Source organism: Musca domestica, unplaced genomic scaffold (genome assembly GCF_030504385.1).
Source record: "Musca domestica strain aabys unplaced genomic scaffold, Musca_domestica.polishedcontigs.V.1.1 1, whole genome shotgun sequence".
In the NCBI taxonomy this organism is placed as follows: domain Eukaryota; kingdom Metazoa; phylum Arthropoda; class Insecta; order Diptera; family Muscidae; genus Musca; species Musca domestica.
In genome coordinates this window covers 25,575,649-25,594,798 of record NW_026712114.1, presented here as the reverse complement: position 1 = coordinate 25,594,798, position 19,150 = coordinate 25,575,649, and the positions used below count along the sequence as shown (strand labels likewise).

At 35.2% G+C, this 19,150-nt stretch overlaps 1 protein-coding gene across 4 annotated transcripts in view; it reads left to right on the top strand.

The window, feature by feature from the left end:
* Window positions 1-19,150, top strand: part of LOC101891253 (protein toll) — a 311,410-nt gene that overhangs the window by 202,115 nt on the left and 90,145 nt on the right. For all 4 annotated transcript variants that reach the window (XM_059121120.1, XM_059121110.1, XM_059121116.1 and 1 more), the window contains one exon: window positions 6,321-6,426. The gene's annotated coding sequence lies outside the window, so the exon portion shown is untranslated. The remainder of the gene's footprint in view (window positions 1-6,320; window positions 6,427-19,150) is intronic.

Below are 19,150 nucleotides of genomic sequence, written 5' to 3'. Positions count from 1 at the left end.
TGTCCGTTTGCCTGTCTATCCGTCTGTCTGTGTTTGACATGGAGCTTCAAGATTTGGCAGAACAATTTGTATTGTGCGTAGGATGGTTGGTAGTGAAAATATGATATATCAGTCCATGTTTGGGTATAGCCGCCATATAACGGTACCTCCCGATATTCGGTATTTTAATGCTTTTTGTTACATTTTTTTCATGGATGTGTTTTAAAAATTGTATTTATAGTTCGCAATGACTTTAAGGTCCGGTGACGGAACATAGTAAATATGAGTTCACGTTTTGGTACAGCCCCCATATAACGGTACCTCCCGACATTCGGTATTTTGATGATTTCCGCCACACTTTTTCAAGGACTTGGCTAAAAATTGGTATTTGTAGGTCGTAGTAGAACTTTGTTGGTGGAACATTGTTTGTATAGGTCCTCGTTTTTTTTATATCCCCCATATAACGGTTCCTCCCGATATTTTTTGATGATTTTTGCCACATTTTTCCACAGATTTGTCCACAAAATTGTATTTGTAATTCACAATGGGTTCCAGCTCCGGTGGCGGTTATAATATATATAGGTCCACGTTTCCCCCAACATAATAAGAACTCCGGATCTTCAGAATTTATATAATTTTTGCCACAATTTCCACGGATTTGTTTATAAATTGGTATTTGTAGTTCATAATGGGTTCTGGCTCCGGTGGCAGAACATTGAACATTTAGGTCTACGTTTTCCTACAGCACACATATAACAATACCCATCGATATTCGGTATTTTAAAAATCCTAGTCACATTCAGCCACGAAATTGTTTCAAATTTGATGTTTAAGAGGGGTTGGTCGATGACAATCCTTGTAGTATAAAATTATCTATATATGTTCCCGTTTTGGTATGGCCCCATATAACGGCCTGCTTTGTTTTTGAAAAGTTTAACAGAATTTCCAGGCGGGGTCTTATCGGAATTTGTAGTTTAAAGTGGAACACGTTTGAATACAGATATTTTATATAAAAATGTTTTCTTTACCCAAATGGTGGAGGGTATTAAAAGTTCGACTCGGCCGAATTTCCAAAAACAAAACAAAAAAAAAGGACTGACCCTCGTGAAAAGTTTAAGATTGTAGCCTCAGCCTCTTTTATATAAACAGATAGATAGATGTTAATTTCAATTTGATCCATTTTTTTATTTCCCACATGAAAATTTTCTCACTTTTCAATATCTTCTGAACGTATCTATATCTTAAGGCTATGGCATTGTATTTAAATTCTTTTGCAACCTCAAAATAATACATGAGAAAAAAATTGCTACGTTTTATTGAATTTCACTTCAACGTTTGCTCAACTCTTATACTGGAATAGCAATACATTCCTGCATATACTCAAAAGTACATAGCTATTGTATTTCTACCCCTTATGTGCTAACACCTTTTCTAATTCAATTTCCTCATGCATTCATTCATTCATCCAATCGTACGAATGCATATTCGTCCACTGAGGGAGAGAGAGAGAAGTAGCCAACTACCATTGTCGACTGGCAGAGATTTATGGTATTCTTTGGTTTGCTAATATGATATCATTGTGTGGGTGTGTATCGGTGTGTGGATATATGAATATGGCCAGACCATATTCTAATTTGTGTGTGTGTGTGAGTTTTGTTTTTTTGTTCAATTCCCAAAACGATTGTAATCCTTATAGTTTGCATATCGACTTTATTGTTTAGTTGTTTTTGTTGTTGTTGTTATTTTGCCTGCTACTGGTGTTGCTAGCTACCGACTGAGTGACTAACTATAGTTGCAACATTTGCTTGCTGGCTTGCTTGTTTTTTCAATGGATGTGGCAAGTTTAATATTTGCATTTGGGATTGGTATAACACACTCAACACTCTGATGGCGCCCAACTGCAACAGCACCTATGCCAATAACATCTGCAACACCAAAGCCAGCCGGCCGTTTTGTCTGCCCCAATGAATCAATAAAGGGGAGTTAGTCCATGTCCATGTCTATGCCTCGGAGTAGTAGTGGAAGAGTAACTATTTGCAATCAATTTCGGATATGTTTTATGCTTTGTTGAATTTCATTTAACAATGAATTCATTATGGATGGTCTCGTCTGGCCCGGCCCGGCCTGGTCTAGCCTAGCCTTTTGCCAAATGGTTCTTCGATTCTGCAACGATTCTAAAATATCGAAGAATGTTGTGTGCATTTTTGTTTCATTTCATTTATGAAAGTTTCCTATTTATCACATTGTTAAAGACCATTCATTCGTTTCGACTGAATGATGTCCAATGCAAATGGAAAATAGGAAAAATATGAATCAAAGACGTTTATGCCAAATCAAAGGCAACAGGAAAAAATAGATTCACATTAAATGGCAATATTGTTGCAGCAAATTGTATTCGATAAATGAACAAAAATAAATCTAAAAGCAATTTTCTTTCGTTTTAGTAAAAATCCATTTATTTCTTTTCTTTGATTTTTTTTCTATTTTTTGTGTAGAAATAAAAAAGCCCACTCTGTTCTCTGTTGAATAGATAGTAAAAAAAAACATAAATTGGTATTTATTGCCTGATGATAAATGATATATTTAGCAAAACAAAATGGTCTGCATCACACCCCCATCCCAGACACACAGTATTGAATATGTGTGTTCGGCTTTGTTTTGCTGCAATACACACAACAGTTTATATTTGTTCTAACCAATACAAATAGGCAATCTCAATTTAGAAATAAAAGGATATTTGTGATTTGAATTTTTTACAGATTTTATGAAAATAAAAATATGCATGTATGTGTGATTTTATGTTGCAATCACAACATTGGGAGATTACGATTGGGTATGGAAAATTTATCATTTATGGAGGTACCAGACAGAACATACTTATGTGTTTTATTTTCACTCTTGATCAAAATGTTGGAGGGGCCCGACATGATCCAAACTTGGCATATAGGAATGTTTATATCACACCTAGGTCTGGAAAATATTGACCCACTATTTCTCAAAATCAAGTTTTGAATGACTCCCATTAAACATAAACTCAGTATTCTGCCTCTGGTTTGTGCCTTACCAGAATAGCTTAGAATTTTCAACATAAATATACAGGGTAAATTTTTTTTAATTTTATTGAAAAAATCAAAAAATGTAGGAAATATCATCAAATTATAGAATAAGTTTGGATTTTTTCCAATTTGATCCGAATGTTGCTCTGCGGTATTTTGGTCAATTCCCGGCGAAGCGCTTGCTTGAGGTGATCGACATTTTAGAATATTTTAGAGCCCACCGAAGGTCCACACTTGTAAACAATATAATGAGCTGTCACTGGAATAATGTTAACAACTGTCGGACGAGTGACTTAGAAATGACAGCAGTCTGAAGTTGGTTGCAGTTTTTTCATCCTTTATTATCATTATTTTTGTAATATATCCTTTAGTATTCCCCAGTTGTTTATCGATTGTGGGTTTTTTAAGGGTCTTTAAAAAGATCGTATTTTTATTATTATGCAAACGAGGCCACTTTTGCACCTCTTTATATGTATTTCAAATTCTGGCCCAAAAGCAACGATTTTTAGAATATTTTTCAATTATTTCAATGCCAAACATCGCGCAGTGTTACATATTTCTTGAGCATTTACAGCTATATATATATCAAATATATTTAAGGGATTTCCCGTCTACATAAAAATCGTGGTCAAATTGACTACAGTGTCCTCAAAACAATTTGAAGGTCCTCTTGAAATCTCTTACCTTCCGGCTCTCGAATATCATGAATGCAAATTTTAAGCAAGGACCTACCGACTGAAAATCTATCGTGGACATTTTTAAGAAGTTGTTTCCCATAAAGTACAGGCGGAAAATCGTAGATTTTGTAAGAAATGCTTAAAAATTCTTTATGACCAAACAATTATGATTTTTTGAAAAAAACTTTTAAGGACCATTTCACAAGGCCTTAATGGCGTTGAAAGTCGTGGATTTTTAAGGAAACATTTTCAAGATTCCCTGGACGAAAATCGTGGATTATTTAGAAAAGTTCTTCAAGGAACTATTGGCGGATAATCTTTATTTTTTTGAGAATAAGTTCCCATGTATCTCCTAACCGAAAATATTGAATTTTTAAGAATAATTTGAAATGACCTCCTTATGAGTTTGCTAAATATTTTGAAAAATTTCTGACTTTTTTCATGGACTTTCTTGTAAATATCATCAATTTTCAAAAAAAAAAAAAAAAAAAAAAAAAAAAAAACATTCAAGGAGCTAATAAACGAAGATCAGGAATTATTTGAACTTCCTAGCCAAAGATAGTCGATTTTTGAACATAAAATGTCTCTGTCTCAGAAAATCTTGAATGGTTTATAAAATTTCAAGGACTTTTTTAACCGACAATGGCAGATCTTTTTAAGAAAAAAAAAATAAATATTCTTAAAGACCTCCTGATCGAAAATTGTAAATTTTTAAATAAAAAAGTAAGGATCCCTGACCGAAAATTTGTTTTTTTTTTTTATAAGAAAAAGTCCTGCATATTTTAATATTTGGAATTGGTGATTCAAGGACTCTTTGATAAAAATCATTTGAAAATAACTTGTCTGGGACTTACTGACCCAAAATCGTAACATTATTAAAAAAAACATTGTAGTTTGGTTTTTAGAAAACTATTTGCGAAGTTGCAGAAAAATTGTAAGGAGATTTTTAAAAGACCTTCCTATGTAAAAATTATTGTTTTTTGAAGACTTTTTTTGAAAGATATCGTAAATCCTGCCGAAAGCCTTGATTTTTTTTTTTTAAAAAAGGCCTAATGTTGTTTTTAATGTTTTAAACAATTTCTAGCAAAATCGGTAGGGGCTTGCAGGATTTTTAGGATACGTTTTTGATGAATTAAGAAAACAATTGTTTTCAAGAATCTTAGACTTTGAATAACAAAGCTCTAGGTCGAAAATTTTGAATTAAAAAAGAAAATATTTCCAGGACCTGGTTGCATGTCTTCATGGATAAAAAAACTGCTTTTGAAGAAATTATTTTAATCATTAAAATTAAAATAAATCTTCTCAGGGATCTTTTTACATTGTTTTTTCTGGTGTTTTGGAAACAATTCAATGACATCCTGACAAAAAATCGTGAACATTTCAAGAAAAAGGACTTTGAAAAATTGACTGCCCCAAATCCCTGAATTTTTTAAGGACGTTTTGGTAAAAATCTTGAATTTAAAAATTAAGCTGTTCTAAGACCTTCTGAGACCTTCTAAATGAAAAATCATATCGAATACATATTTTTAATACATGTTCATATCGCAAACCGACTTATACTTCCAAACAATGCGGCGAAATGAGTCATTTAAAACGAAAAAGTTGAATACAGCTAGTCACGACCGAGTATTAACCAATTTCCCCAATTTAAGCCCTTCTTCTACTTTAACCATCCTTGGAGATGGAGGAGGAGAAGAAAATTCATAAATTTTGTGGGTATATTCCTGATCAGACTAAAATTCTAAGACAAACATTATATTGAAAATGGGTTACGTCAGTAATCGCTTGGGTATGGCGCCCATGAACGACGCCTCCAGAAAACGATATTTGGAGTTTCAGATTTTCTATGGCTATAATGACGGCCTGCCGAAAATTGTCAATATTGATCTGGAATTGCACCGATTGTCAAGAGTTTTGGCATCAATCAGCAACTGAACTTTCATGGCAAGGTTCAGGTGTCATATAAATTCAGTACATTTATAGGACGAAAATTCTGTATTTATTTTAAGAAATACAAATTTGGAATGACGAAGTCCGAATCTGATAAAAATTGACTCAACTCCGCACCAATGGTAGTGTATGTTAAAATTTGATCTAATAGTAGAATATTTTTATGGACTTTTATGGAACAAAGAAGAAGTAAACCATTTATTTTGCTTTATGTATTTAAAAATCGCCCTCATTCCCCACTAGAAGGTGTTATCATAACAACAGGCTAAAACCCAATTACATTCGAAAAATATTATACCGCTTTGTTGTCCCACATAAATGAACTATAAACTAAAGAAAACACATGTTTTAATGTGGAAGCAAACAGCCAGATGTCACACGCCCAACGTTGCTGCGATGAAATTAAGAAACTCCATAATAATATAAATAAAACAACAAACAAACAATAAGGTCATAACCGCAATGCGTATGATTAATATTGCATTAACTACGCCATCGCAGATGTTGCTCATACGCAGCAGGAGAGAGAGCCGCTGTTTACTTTTTACAACAAAATAAATTTAATCGTTTTTCTCTTTTTAAACATAAAATGACGTTGTGTTGAGTAAATTTGTTAAAATGGTGTCTTTTTTTTTTTTTTGTTGCACTTTCATTACAGCTGGAATAGGTACGACCACATAAATCCTAGGATATATCAACACCAGAATTAACGCATCATCCTAGCTGCGGAAACTCAATTAATTATTAACAATCATTAAATCAAGGTAAGTTGTGTCGCTGTTGTTGGTTTTCTACCCCTTTTGCTTTTTTGTAATTTATTGTCATAACAATGATGCATTGGCCTGTGTGTTTATTTTACCATAAATCAAATTAACATTTATAATCAACTCAATAAACGAGAAAAGGGTTGGAGGGGTGGAGCAAGGAACACAAATTCATGTGTGTGTGTGTTTTTTTTTTTTTTTTCATTTATTGGCGACAAACAGCAGGCTTTTAGAAAAATGTTAAATTAATTAAAAAGATTTCCATTCGTTTATTTATTTATTTATTTTTTCTTTGCTGATGGCCCGGTCAAAACCTGGGGTAATGGATTTTGGTTAATTGGTCGGTTGTTTGCCACTACCGCTGATCTCTTGCGTACTCTCCCTCTCTCTCTCTCTCTCTCTCTCTCTCTCTCTCTCTCTGTTTGGCTACCCCATACAAAGGCATAAATTAAATTATTTAATACCACTAATTAACGCATCAATAAATTGTTTTTTATCTGGCAAACACACAGAGAGAGAACATTCCTGGTGCTGCATAACCAGGAACAAATTATTTATTTTACACACCAGCTTAAGGCTCTGTCAGACGTACGGGCAGGCATGCTAGCTGTGGCAACTCGACATTTGTAATAAGCACCATTTTATGCATGTCCATTATTCATGGTAGGCCATGCATGTGTGACACGATGCTCCGAACAATTATAATAAATTGAATGTCCACCACAAATTCATTAAAATAATGCTATTAAAGTATCTACGATAATGTCACTGTCATGTGGCAGTATTAGGGGTTATGGCGTAGACTGCAAAGTGAACAAATATAATAATATTTCGAAAAGATAAGTGAAAATGGGAGGATTTTTGTGTCCTCCACGCATTGTTGAATGGATAAAAATGAATTTTTTAATAATTTTATATAATATATATATATATATGTTTGTGTTAATACTCTCTGGAATTCAATTAGGCTTTAAAATGGTCTTAAAACACAGAGGAGAATTATCGGCAATAAAAAGCATACGGGACCATGGTGCGTGTGATTCTTAAATATTATTCACACGCAGGCATAATCCCAGTGGCTGACTAAGTTCGCAGCTCTTCTCATATAAGAGCTACAGGTCTTCTAGTAGAAAAGCTTTTATAGATTTTCTCATAGAATAGCTATTATAGGCCTTCTCATAGAAGAGCTATTATAGGTTTTCTCATAAAAGAGCTATTATAGGTCTTCGCATAGAAGAGCTATTATAGGTCTTCTGGTAGAAGAGCTATTATAGGTCTTCTCATAGAAAACCTAGCTATACGTCTTCTCATAGAAGACCTATTATAGGTCTTTTCATAGAATGGCTATTATAGGTCTTTTCATAGAATGGCTATTATAGGTCCTCTCATAGAAGAGCTATAAGAGCTCTTCTCATAGAGGAACTATAGGAGCTCTTCTCATAGAAGAGCTATAGGAGTTCTTCTCATAGAAGAGCTATAGGAGCTCTTCTCATAGAAGAGCTCTAGGAGCTCTTCTCATAGAAGAGCTATAGGAGCTCTTCTCATAGAAGAGCTATAGGAGCTCTTCTCATAGAAGAGCTATTGGAGCTCTTCTCATAGAAGAGCTATTGGAGCTCTTCTCATAGAAGAGCTATTGGAGCTCTTCTTATAGAAGAGCTATTGGAGCTCTTCTCATAGAAGAACTATTGGAGCTCTTCTCATAGAAGAGCTATTGGAGCTCTTCTCATAGAAGAGCTATTGGAGCTCTTCTCATAGAAGAGCTATTGGAGCTCTTCTCATAGAAGAGCTATTGGAGCTCTTCTCATAGAAGAGCTATTGGAGCTCTTCTCATAGAAGAGCTATTAGAGCTCTTCTCATAGAAGAGCTATAGGAGCTCTTCTCATAGAGGAACTATAGGAGCTCTTCTCATAGAAGAGCTATAGGAGCTCTTCTCATAGAAGAGCTATAGGAGCTCTTCTCATAGAAGAGCTATAGGAGCTCTTCTCATAGAAGAGCTATAGGAGCTCTTCTCATAGAAGAGCTATAGGAGCTCTTCTCATAGAAGAGCTATAGGAGTTCTTCTCATAGAAGAGCTATAGGAGTTCTTCTCATAGAAGAGCTATAGGAGCTCTTCTCATAGAAGAGCTATAGGAGCTCTTCTCATAGAAGAGCTATAGGAGCTCTTCTCATAGAAGAGCTATAGGAGCTCTTCTCATGCAAGAGCTATTGGAGCTCTTCTCATAGAAGAGCTATTGGAGCTCTTCTCATAGAAGAGCTATTGGAGCTCTTCTCATAGAAGAGCTATTGGAGCTCTTCTCATAGAAGAGCTATTGGAGCTCTTCTCATAGAAGAGCTATTGGAGCTCTTCTCATAGAAGAGCTATTGGAGCTCTTCTCATAGAAGAGCTATTGGAGCTCTTCTCATAGAAGAGCTATTGGAGCTCTTCTCATAGAAGAGCTATTGGAGCTCTTCTCGTAGAAGAGCTATTGGAGCTCTTCTCATAGAAGAGCTATTGGAGCTCTTCTCATAGAAGAGCTATTGGAGCTCTTCTCATAGAAGAGCTATAGGAGCTCTTCTCATAGAGGAACTATAGGAGCTCTTCTCATAGAAGAGCTATAGGAGCTCTTCTCATAGAAGAGCTATGGGAGCTCTTCTCATAGAAGAGCTATAGGAGCTCTTCTCATAGAAGAGCTATAGGAGCTCTTCTCATAGAAGAGCTATAGGAGCTCTTCTCATAGAAGAGCTATAGGAGCTCTTCTCATAGCAGAGCTATAGGAGCTCTTCTCATAGAAGAGCTATAGGAGCTCTTCTCATAGAAGAGCTATAGGAGCTCTTCTCATAGAAGAGCTATAGGAGCTCTTCTCATAGAAGGGCTATAGGAGCTCTTCTCATAGAAGAGCTATAAGAGCTCTTCTCATAGAAGAGCTATAGGAGCTCTTCTCATAGAAGAGCTATAGGAGCTCTTCTCATAGAGGAGCTATAGGAGCTCTTCTCATAGAAGAGCTATAGGAGCTCTTCTCATAGAAGAGCTATAGGAGCTCTTCTCATAGAAGGGCTATAGGAGCTCTTCTCATAGAAGAGCTATAGGAGCTCTTCTCATAGAAGAGCTATAGGAGCTCTTCTCATAAAATAGCTATAGGAGCTCTTCTCATAGAAGAGCTATAGGAGCTCTTCTCATAGAAGAGCTATAGGAGCTCTTCTCATAGAAGAGCTATAGGAGCTCTTCTCATAGAAGAGCTATAGGAGCTCTTCTCATAGAAGAGCTATAGGAGCTCTTATCATAGAAGAGCTATAGGAGCTCTTCTCATAGAAGAGCTATAGAGCTCTTCTCATATAACAGCTATAGAGCTCTTCTCATAGAATAGCTATAGAGCTCTTCTCATAGAAGAGCTATAAGAGCTCTTCCCATAGAAGAGCTATAGCAGCTCTTCTCATAAAATAGCTATAGGAGCTCTTCTCATAGAAGAGCTATAGGAGCTCTTCTCATAGAAGAGCTATTGAAGCTCTTCTCATAGAAGAGCTATTGGTGCTCTTCTCATGGAAGAGCTATTGGAGCTCTTCTCATGGAAGAGCTATTGGAGCTCTTCTCATAGAAGAGCTATTGGAGCTCTTCTCAAAGAGGTATAGAGGGTGGGATAAAAAAACTGCAACAAAGCCAAATGCCATAATTTTTACATTTAAAAAAAATTATTGAATGAAGGTAAAAAATGTCGGAAATAGCATCAAGTTTTAGAATAAGTTTAGCTTTGTTCAAATTGGTCACCTTTGGCACGAATTACGGCCTTCAAACTGCCTATGAAACCGTCACACGCTGCCCGACTGTTGCTCTGCGGTATTTTGGCCCATTTCCGGCGAAGCGCTTGCTTGAGGTGATCAACACTTTGCTATTTTTGAGTGCCAATCTTACTATCCAAAATACTCCAGACACAATAGTCCAACGGATTGGTATCCGGAGATTTTGGTGGCCATTGTGCTCTGGAAATGAATCGAGGAACCTGATTAAGTAACCATTTTTGGGTGGCACGTACTGAGTGCATTGGTGTTGAGTCCTGTTGGAATATCCAAGGTCTGCGGCCAAAATGTTTGCGTGCCCAAGGCTTTAATACCTCCTCCAGAAAATTTTCGCGATAATATTCGGCATTTATTCTGATGCCACGGTCGATTAATACCAACGGAGAGCGGCCATCGGCTTTTATGGCGGCCCACACATCCATGGCCCACATCACCATGGCCGGCGCCTAAGCTCTGGTTGCCAACCGAAGGTGCACATTTGCAGCTGACCTGACCTCTTTGTCAGTTAAGCACAATCATTTTGTTTATTTACAAACTGCTTTACAAAGAATGTTTTCTCATCGGAGAAAACCAAATTCGGCAGTTCACCACTTTCGGCCAAGCGAAGCAACCCTTTAGCTCTTTTGATTCTATTTTCTTTATGTTTCTGTGTAAATTCTTGCACTTTTTGGAATTTCAATGGCTCATTTTTCAATATTTGCCGAATGGAATATTGCGATATGTTCAGCTCACGAACCATTTTTCTGCCACTGCGACGCGGGTTTCGAACAAGTCGCTTCTTTACTTTTCGAACCATTTCTGCTGATATTGCTGTTGTCTTCTGTCCACTACCAGCATTGCGGTAACGAGCGATGGTACGAAACACAAAAAGATTTATTCAAATTCAAATGCTGGAGTGCTCTAACGATAGCCACTTGTGGTTTCCAGCCAAATATAAAAAATCACATTATCACGCTTAAATTCCATCACGAAAAATGTTTTCTGGAAAATGTCACTGGAATAATTTTAATAGCTGTCGGATGAGTGGCTTAGAACTGACAGCAGTCTGAAATTGGTTGCTGTTTTTTCATCTCAACCTGTATATTTCACAATGAAACAAAACAGAACACATGCGTGAGCTGTGTAATCCATTGCTTATTGCACATCAATATATTTTCTTCATAGAAATTTATATTATTACAGATTTCTAATTTTAGTTTGTAATAAATAATTCCAAATCCAAACTTTTTTTATCCAACTGCAAAAACTAAAAATTCTTATTTGTTTTAGAAATTCAAATATAATTGTTAAAAAACAATCAGATTAAAAATTTAACTTGCTATTTGAAAATATTTTAGCTATTTTTAAATAAGTGCTGTAAATTCCATACTCAAATACGATTCAGGCTGCAGCTCTGTTGGCATCTAACTTTGTTTGTGTTTGCGCAAGTTTAAATATAAACTTTTTTTTCAATTTTCTACTTTTGCTGGCAGCTAAATATTGGCTTACCACAAATTGTTTGTGCCACAATGGCAATGGCAGCAGCAAAAACCAACAACAACACAACACGTAAAGTGTAAGGTGGCTGGTGGTTGGTGCCGCAAAACTGAGCGCTCGAACCCACAAAATTATATGGTATTGTTAGTTTTGGCGGGGTTTTCGGTGTAAAACCGCCTCAAAAGCTAAGCGCGCCCACATGCTAGCTGGGTCCAGCTGTAAAGGCAACAAATGGTTGCGGTATTTGTTGGTATTGGTAAATTCCGTTTTTAATTAATGTATATGGATGTGTGGGTAACACCCGCACAGAGGGAGTTTAGTATTGGTATTACAGCATAATGTATGCAACTGCATTCGTACAACCACATTTGTTGCAAGGTTTTTTTTTTTTTGTAATTTTTCTTTATTTTTGTGTGTGTGTGTGTGTGAGTGATATTATGTTAAAAACCAAAAACCAACGAATTATTTGGTTTTGACAGCAAATGCTTTATAAATATTTTTTGAACATTGAAAAAACAAAAACGCTGAATTGCATAAAATTGCAAAACAAAAAATGAAAATGTTAGAACATGAAACTTTTTAATTGAATCAAGTTGCTATAAATGTACGACACATATTTTTGGTTTGAAATAAAATGAGATTGCTGTGGCATAAAATCAATTGTCAAATGTTTTTTTTTTAATTTTTTTTTTTTTTTTTTTTTTTTTTGATATAAAACGTATTGAATAATGATATTTTGAATTAGCCTAAGGAAAATATAAAAAAACACAATATTACAATTATTGCATACATGTGTATTTTTCAATTGTTGTCAGAATAAGTTTAAAACCTAATGTTTGATTTTTGTTTAACTAATAAAAAGTTATATTATGAGTCAACGGGGAACTATTTCTTTCTAAATGCATGCAATTATTTAATAATATTTTTTATTTATTATATATTTATTCTTTTATGTATTCTGTACTTTTTAATTTTTTATGCAATTATTTATACATTTTACAAATAACTTATTTATTATTCATAATTATTACGCTTGACATTAGTATGAGTCAAACATTACGATGTGCCATATTTGGAATTAATCCTGGATTCATTAGTGATTTCTTATTTTTTCAAAGAAGGTACTAGAAGAAATAAATATCCAATAGTGGGTCATATACTTTTCTAAATATATTGAGAGGTCCCAAATTTGGACAAAATCGGAAAACAATACCGTGAAACACTAAAAATAGCGAGAAAACTAAGGTCAAAATTCGGGCGGAATCGACTATAGAATACCCTACACCACTATGGAAATCAGTGGAAACAAATATATGCGAGGAATTTCCGACTCTGAATAGATTTCCACCAAATTTTTTGAAGGCATTTGTACCTCTCTTATCAGATTACATTGCCTTAGAGTGAATGATATGACTTCGAAAAGGATTATATTAAAAATATATATCGGGGCAATAGATATATCGGAATGATCCATCTAATTTAGGCTGAAGATCGATCTAATTTGGGCTGTTAATAGATACTTGATGCACAATATAACGTAAAATCGGATAAAGATGTGTGTGGGAGCTATATTCAAATCAAAATCAATCTCGATGAAACTTGGCGAACATCGTTGTAGTAGAGGTTTTGAACTCCAATTCGGAAGAAAAAACACATTCATCTATGGAAGCTGAAGCTATTTCTGAACCGAGTTTCACCAAATTTGAATTCCTGGCTTCTAGAGTGAATTCGATGGGGTGTGCCAAAATTCATTCCATTTCTGCTGATATTAACCATTTGGTGCATAATAAAAGTAATATCGGATAAAGGATATCGGATAAGATGGGACCTATATCCAAATTTGAACAGATCTAGATAAAATTTAGCAGAGGTATTTTTTAACTGTACCTGAAATCTGGAACCAAATATTATTACGAATGTATGGGACTTAAACACCAAACAGGCTGAAACATATACAGCGTGAGATAAAAAAAACTGCAACCAACTCCAGACTGCTGTCACTTTTAAGCCACACGTCCGACAGCTGTTAAAATTATTCCAGAGACAACATATTATATTGTTTACAAGCGTACAAAGCCTTTGTGGTGAGAATTTTCCAGAAAAAAATTATTCTAGATGGAATTCAGGCGTGAAGGTGTGATTTCTTTATATTTGGCTGGAAAACCACAAGTGGCTATCGTTAGAGCACACCAGCCTTTATATGTAAATAAATCTTCTGTGTCTTGTACCATCGCTCGTTACCGTGATACCGGTAGCGTAGCCCGACGTCAAGGAAGTGGACGGAAGAAAACAGCAGAAATGGTTAGAAAAGTTAAGAAGCGACTTGATCGAAACCCGCGTAGTGGCCGAAAAATGGCTCGTGAGCTTAACATATCGCAAATATTGAAAAATGAGCTCGAGGTAAAGCCATTGACATTCCAAAAAGTGCCTGAACTTACACCGCAACAGAAAGTAAATTGACTTAAAAGAGCTAAAGAGTTGCTTCGCTTGGCCGAAAGTGGTAAACTGCCAAATTCGATTTTCTTCGATGAAAAAACATTCGTTGTCAAGCAGTTTGTAAACAAACAAAATTATCGTGTTACTTGCCTAAGAGTTCATCTGAAAATATGAACCTTCGGTTGGCCACCACAACTCAAGCGCCGGTAATGGTGACGGTGTGGGCCGCCATAACAGCCGATGGTCGCTTTCCGCTCGTATTAATCGATCGTGGCATCAGAATAAATGCCGAATATTATCGCGAAAATATTTTGGAGGTTGCTTTAAAGTCTTGGGCCACATATCTTGGACATTCCAACAGGACTCATCACCGTGCCACCCAAGAATGGTTACAAAATGAGGTTTCTCGCTTCATTTTCAGCGCACAATGGCCAACAAAATCTCCGGATACCAATCCGTTGGACTATTGTATCTGGAGTATTTTGGAAAGTAAGGTTGGCACTAAAAAATACTAAAATGTCGAGCACCTCAAGCAAGCGCTATTCGAACAAATCTAAACTTATTCTAAAATTTGATGCTATCTCCGACATTTGTTGATTTCATTTATTAAAATTAAAAAAAAATTTTAAAATTATGGCGTTTGGGTTTGTTACTGTTTTTTTATCTCACCCTGCATACGTGTATATCCCGGTTTCAAGTATTTTTTCACGTTTTTGTTCATATTTTCCATTTTGATATTTTGCGGGGGAGTTATAAGAAGGAGAGGTCTGATAAAGATTTACCAAATGCGAAATTTGAACTAAATCAGGTACTCCCTTCGATTACCACCTTACTCTACATTTAGCGGCGAAAATTTTAAAAAATATTGAACCTTTGTAGGGTTTTCACTTAAATGGGCGATTTGAAGAAAATGAGGGAATATTTTATTTTAGAGTTATTAATATTCAACATATTAACACTTTATGAAGAAGTAGCAGGCTAATAATATCCCTTTCTCGCATCTGATGTGAATATATCGAGATTGGACGTTTTATCTGAGCCGAAACACCTGGAGTTTCATTTGAGCTTTCAGTTTGTTTGTTTTTTTTCTTCAATTTTTTGAGCGTTATCTTGCGTACCAGCCGTCGCCTCGAATGCCCTGAAATAGAAGAGACATAGGTTCCAAACCCGTTATTTCCATGAGAAACCTTTTGGGCGTATATACTTTCCCTTTGTTGACACAAATACCCCCTAATAATTCTACGAAATAATTATTGCATATTAATCCCCTTAACTACTTTACACACCTCTCCCGCAAATCGATTCTCCTCTAATTTATTTATTTTTCGAACCACAAAAATAAGTCACATTCGATGCTATATTTTTTTTGCCACATCTCATAAATATTAATACTGCAACATTTAAATCAATTGTTTTACAATTTCTTTAGTCTTTTGTTGTTTTTATTCATTATTAATTTTAATTGAAATGAGAACGAAAAAAATGAAAAACAAATCGTTACCAGAGAGAGGGAGAAACAGAGAGCGGGAGAGGAAAAAAAGTTATATTTACATTTCAACCACATACATTTAATCCGTTTTTATAAATTTTAATTATATTAACTAAATAAATAATAAACAACACACACATATGTACATTTTTAATACATTTATTTACACAAATATACAAACACACACACATATATCTCCATATGAGCATGTGTATGAAATGGGGGAAAAACGTCACAACCTAAATTGTGTGAAAAAACGCTTGATCAATGCTATGCATGCAAGTTTATGCTAAATGCATACGAAATGAACAAATTTATGGCATTTATTAAATGTCCACCGTTTATTTGTTCACATTTTAATTTGTCATTTACATTTTATACATTTTATTGGTTTTTAATATAACAACAACAGCAACAAAAATAACACGCAAATAAGACAAACAAAACATTGCCAATGACAGAAAGGAGCAGGTGAACTTTAATAAAAACGAAATAGTTTATATTTTTAAAACTAATTTTTATGGCGAATTAATGAAAATATTTAATTTAATATTAATCTTGATTGTTTTTTAAACTGTAGATTATAAAAGATTATTATTAATCTGAATTAAAAACAAAATAATACAATAAAAAAACACTTTGAAGAAGAAGTAGGAAAATTCTACGGATTTGTAAAGGGATGTAGCCAACTACTCTCCGATACAACACTATATTACCACACAGCTGCTTAAAAATAATTACACCCTCAGCCATATAGCTACAGAGGGTATACGCCCACAATGTGTCTCATCGAAATACTGGGTCTAGGTCTCTTTGGACCTAATCCGTTTCAGGACATTTGGAGTCGATCTAGCGATGTCTGTCCATCTGTCCTGTTGGCGCACAATATGACTCTCGAAGCCAGTATCCAATTTGGTCTAAACTTGGTACATCATAATATTATTATCAGTCCAATCCTTCACAAAAGGTCAAAAAAAACACTGCACAGAAATAGGAAGGATAATCCGATTTTTCTCGTACTTCTCAAATCCTAATATTTGCATCAGTGCTTGTCAGGTGTGGAAATGGACAATATCGGTCCACTCCATCAAGTACCCCACCACAAATGGTCAAATATTTGGAATAATTATAACTCTTCTAAAATTTGACGTAAGAGTCCGATTGTCTTCAAATTTCACACATTCCAATATTTGTATTTACCCATGGTCCGGTGTGAAGAGGGAACAAATCGGTTCACTCCTTCTTGTACCTCCCCACAAAAGAACGAAATTTTCAAAAAAATATATATATGTATATATATTCTGCACATAAAGAGAACATTGCAAATCCTAATATTTGCTACGTCAAGAGTTAAAATGGACAAAATCGGTTCAATACGCACAAAAGGTCAAAATTTTGAATATTTATAAATCTTATAATATGTGATGTAAGAGTTCGATTATCTGCAAATTATACACATCACAATATTTCTATTAACCCAAGGTGTGGTGTAAAGGTCCAATAACCAAAACGATTATAAAATCCGAAATAAGCACCCGGTTCTCTTCATATTTCACACATACCTTATTTCTACTAACACAAGATCTGCTGTAACGATGGGATATATCGGTCTACTTCTTCTGGTCCCTCCCCCACAAAGACTCAACGTTTTGAAAAACCACGAAGTTTATAAAACGCGACTTGGTACATCTCAATATTTCCATGAACCCAAGATCTATAAAAAAGATGGTAGATATCCGACCATTCATTCTGGTACCTCCCCCACAAAGAGTCAACGTTTTGAAAAACCATGAAGGTTATAAAACGCGAAATTAACATCCGATTCCATTCAGACTTGTCAAACCTCAATATTTTTATCAACACAAGATCTGTTATAAATGTGTGTAATGTGTAATGTGTGTAACTCCCCCAAATTGGGTTCCAGACTTTGGAGAACAAAACGTTCAAAGAAAGCGTAATAAACATCCAACTCCCTTCAAATTTTACACATACAAACACTTTTACTAGCACAAGATCTGTTGTGAAGATGATATATATCTGCGAAACCCTTCTGGTACCTCACCCACAGAGGGTCACAATTTTGCAATACTTTTATCTGTCATAAAAAAGTCATAGATTCCCAACAACTTGCTCTATCTAAATATTTCTTTCAAACAGAATCCTGGGGAATTATGATTTCGCATTAAATTGGATATAAATGTTCGATTTCCATGTAATTTTCCCCAAAGCAATATTTTTATTTGTATTAGATATCAACTATATCTGTTACATCGCGCACATTCTATGCTGTAAATTTTTTTTTTTTTCAAAAAACTTCCAACTTTTGTGGGGGTGGTACCAGAAGAAGTGGACCGATATTGCCCATCTCCGAACTCGATCTAATATTATTACAATGTACCATATTTGTATCAAATCGGACACTCCCTTCGAGAGTTATCGTGCGCACCAGCCAGACAGACAGACGAACATCGCTTGAGCGAATCCAAATGTCCTAAAGCGGATTTGGCTCAAAGAGACCTAGGGTCTAAAACCTTTATTTTGATGAGGCACGTTTTGGCCTTATCAATTAATATATACCCTCTCTGGCCATATGGCTGAGGGTATAATAGCTGATTTGTTCGACATATAGAGGCCAAAAATATCTACTTATTTTGTGCGACATAAACATGTTTAAATAATGGGTTGGTAACCCGATTTGTAATGGATGTTTTGTTGGGGATATTTTTATAGATTGTTGTTATAAATTAATTCTAAGGTGCCTCGAATTACCCCCACAATCTCTCTCGTAAAGGCACAAACCACCAGAACATTAATCTGGTTCCGAAAATTTTTATAAATAATATACAGGGTGAGATAAAAAAACTACAACAATGCCAAAAGCCTTACTTTTTATATTTTTTTTTTTTCGGAGAAGACCAAATTCGGCAGTTTACCACTTTTGGCCAAGCGAAGCAAATCTTTAGCTCTTTTGAGTCTATTTTCTTTCTGTTGGAGTGTAAGTTCTTGCACTTTTTGGAATTTCAATGGCTTTACCCCGAGCTAATTTTTCATTATTTCCGGAATGGAATATTGCGATGTGTTCGGCTCACGAGCCATTTTTCGGTTGCTTCTTTACTCTTCGAACTATTTCTGCTGATGTTGCTGTTTTCTCATGTCCACTTCCTTGACGGCGGGCTACGCTACCAGTATCACCGTAACAAGCGATGGTACTAGACACAAAAGATTTATTCACATATAATGGCTGGAGTGCTCCAACGATAACCACTTGTGGTTTTCCAGCCAAATATAGAGAAATCACACTATCAGGCTTGAATTCCATCACGAATAACATTTTTTCTGGAAAATTCTCACAAAAATGCTTTTGTACGCTTGTAAACAATATAATGAGCTCTTACTGGAATAATTTTAACAGCTGTCGGACGAGTGGCTTTGAAATGACACCAGTCTGAAGTTGCTTGTACTTTTTTCATTCCACCCTGTACTTTCGGAACCGGATTTATGTTCTAGTGGTTTGTGCCTTTGCTAAATTTATATATATAATTAGAACTTATA